Source organism: Ursus arctos, unplaced genomic scaffold (assembly GCF_023065955.2).
Source record: "Ursus arctos isolate Adak ecotype North America unplaced genomic scaffold, UrsArc2.0 scaffold_6, whole genome shotgun sequence".
In the NCBI taxonomy this organism is placed as follows: domain Eukaryota; kingdom Metazoa; phylum Chordata; class Mammalia; order Carnivora; family Ursidae; genus Ursus; species Ursus arctos.
Window position 1 is genome coordinate 14,642,437 of NW_026623078.1, and position 3,501 is coordinate 14,645,937.

At 40.2% G+C, this 3,501-nt stretch overlaps 1 non-coding gene across 1 annotated transcript; it reads right to left on the reverse strand.

The window, feature by feature from the left end:
- Positions 1–2,629: 2,629 nt before the first annotated feature.
- On the reverse strand, positions 2,630–2,710 carry LOC113268174 (small nucleolar RNA SNORD115). The gene has a single exon (XR_003321037.1). It is a non-coding gene; the product is annotated as a small nucleolar RNA SNORD115 (small nucleolar RNA).
- Between the last annotated feature and the right edge of the window lie 791 nt (positions 2,711–3,501).

The window sequence follows — 3,501 nt, forward strand, 5'->3', positions numbered from 1 at the left end:
CATCTCGGCTCCTTCCATGATTTAGCTATTGTGGACAATGCTGCTATGAACATTGGGGTGCATATGGCCCTCCTCTTCACTACGTCTGTATCTTTGGGGTAAAAAAACCAGTAGTGCAATGGCTGGATCATAGGGTAGCTCAATTTTTAACTTTTTAAGGGACCTCCACACTGTTTTCCAGAGTGCCTGTACCAAATTGCATTCCCACCAACAATGTAGGAGGGATCCCCTTTCTCCACATCCTCTCCAACAATTGTTTCTTGCCTTGTCAATTTTTGCCATTCTAACTGGTGTAAGGTGGTATCTCAGTGTGGTTTTGATTTGAATTTCCCTGATGGCTAATGATTTTGAACATTTTTTCATGTGTCTGTTAGCCATTTGTATGTCTTCATTGGAAAAGTGTCTGTTCATATCTTCTGCCCATTTTTTGATTTGTTTATTTGTTTCTCGTGTATTGAGTTTGGGAAGTTCTTTGTAGAACTTGAATACAAGTCCTTTATCTGTAGTGTCATTTGCAAATATCTTCTCCCATTCCGTGGGCTGCCTCTTAGTTTTTTTGACTGTTTCCTTGGCTGTGCAGAAGCTTTTTATCTTGATGAAGTCCCATAAGTTCATTTTATCTTTTGTTTCTCTTGCCTTTGGAGATGTGTCATGAAAAAGGTTGCTTTGGCCGATGTCGTAGAGGTTGCTGCCTATGTTCTCCTCTAGAATTTTGATGGTTTCCTGTCTCACATCGAGGTCTTTCATCCATTTGGAGTTTATTTTTGTGTATGGTGTGAGGGAGTGGTCAAGTTTCATTCTTCTGCATGTAGCTGTCCAATTTTCCCAGCACCATTTATTGAAGAGACTGTCTTTTTTTCACTGTCTTTTTCCCACCAGATGTTTTTTTCTGCTTTATCAAATATTAGTTGCCCAAAGAGCCGAGGGTCCATTTCTGAGTTCTCTATTTTGTTCCATTGGTCTATGTGTCTGTTTTTGTGCCAGTACCATGCTGTCTTTGTGATCACAGCTTTGTAGTACAGCTCGAAATCCGGCATTGTGATGCCCCCAGCTTTGTTTTTCCTTTTCAATAGTTCCTTGGAGATTTGGGGCCTTTTCTGTTTCCATACAAATTTAAGGACTATTTGTTCCAGTTCTTTGAAAAATGTCCGAAAAATCTTTACTCATAGTGCTCAGTCTTGTAGAAGAAATGGCCAAGCTCAGTTTAGGGATAGGTCCCTTATGCATGTGGGGACAAGCCTAAATTGATGGAGACTTCATTACTACTAGAGAGAGGAACCTTGAAAGACTGTGGAGAGGAAAAAATCTGAACTGGAGAGCTTCAAAAAGTGCTCCTGGCTATTCACTTTGAATGGAAGAAGGTCTCAAGAGTGTGCTCACTCTTGTATGTCTGTCTATGTCTCCATCCAGACCTCCTTATCTCAGACATGCCATTACCTTTCCTTTCCCTTGAGACCAGGCCACTGGCCACTACCCAGTCATCTGGATGTGTTTTTCCCTTGGACTACTTCTTCTTCCATAGTAGTGAAGTCTCCATCAATTTAGGCTTGTCCCCACATGCATAAGGGACCTATCCTTAAACTGAGCTTGGCCATTTATTCTTCTGCATTAGTAGTCATGTGGGAACCCTCACTTCTCAATAGCTATAGGTGTGAGCTGGGGGAGGACACTGATAAGTCCATGGTGGGTCTCATAAGCATCTGGGCTAACTGCTCAAGAAGCTTACTCACATTCTTTTATCCCTCTCTGACTCAATCCCAGATGTACCAGATCCATCTCCTCTCTGAACATTTTATTTCTTTCTCTACCATCTGACAGGGCACTCAGGCATCTTTGGTTTGCTTGGCATTGACCATCAACCTCTACTAGGCTTCTAAAGCATTCTAGCAGTGATTTTTTCCATTCTATTGGTCCTTTCCAGGGTATTAAGTCCCATGTCCCAAGAAAGTGTCTCCACATCAATAAATTCTTGTTTATGTAGTTCCAGCTTCCTTTATCAAAATTCTCAAAAATTCAATCCCAGATGTACCCCCTGGTCATGCTATTGTTATTGTTGTTTCAGTTGTCCTACACTTGTATAGAGAAATGAGGTGAATGTTTTCCAGGGTGTCACTTAAGAAAAAATTTCCTCAATTTATAGTCTGATCAGTTTCAGGTATAAAGGAAAGATTTCTATTTCCAAAGGATCCTTTAGGAGTGACACTCTCAGAGAAATAAATTATATACATATATTTGTATTTAGGTTCCCTAAATGAATAAACCTGTTGCCTTTGGGCAGGATTCATCCCTTACCTAATGTTCTACTTGGCATATATCTACGATCAAAGAAATCTATTCGCCTGAAATCATTAACGCAATGGTATGTATAACCCTTGATAGAATGTCTCACTGAAAATCATGAGAGAAAAGGAAATGACCCTCAAGTGTGACTTACTATTAGGAAATATGGATCATTAAACAGAGCATTAAGTATGGGCAAGAACATGTGTTGTTAATTTAGAACTTCATAGACAGGTCAGGTGCAGGTGGGATTCCTGCACGGAACTGATTTTCTGAAGCCTCAAATACCATTGTTCTAGGAGGGAAATAAGGAACCCCAACATCCTGTCCCAGGATTGTCACTGAGAATGGTCCCCAGTGTAATCTTACTGAGCATGATTTTTAGGTCATTAGCTCTCTTCAAGACAATATAAGTTTTCATCATTTACCCAGCAAGCTACTCCCCACACATCCACACATTTGGACCTGCATATGTTTTTTTACCAGGGAAGGATTAGGAAACATCTGATGACAGGATAGACATGATTTTCCATGTATTCTACTCTGGACACCTCGCTAATGTAGATTGTATAAATTATGCTGAGACAGTGAGTGAACTTGGCTCAAATCCTCATCTTATTTACTATGTTTTTGACCACTCCCAGTACATCTTCTCTTAGTTTGTGTCTGCCAGAAAGCATGCACAAAACTAGGATTATCTGCAAGAAATTTATTGAAAGAAGGAGCAGGAAAAAATTAGATTGCTTTCACCCCCCACTTCAGGTATGACCCATCTGGAAGGAGAGCAGGAAAGTAGGGGATTGGCTAGGAAGCATCTTGACTATAGTGTAGCCTCCAGAAATTTTTGGTCAAGCTGATAGAGAGCTCATGAGCCCCCAAACTGCCCCTTGGAGGAGACAGATTTCAGCTGGGCAGCAGCAAGGCCATCAGGCAAATTTACAGCTTTCTGTGGGATATGTGAGCAATATTTTCATGGCTGCCACATCAACTATTAAAATAAAAATTGATGAGAATCATTATTCTGTAGTGGAACAAAGCTGGATTTGAATCCTTGCTCTTTAACCTTGGACTAGTTTTTGAACTTCCCTAAGTTTCAATATTTTTCATTTGTAAATATGGAGATCATAATAACTATGTCACAGTGTTGGGAGTGAGTATAAAATGTGATGGTTCTGTAAAACCCTTAGCATGGCACCTGGTTTGTAAATGTAAGTTCCTTTG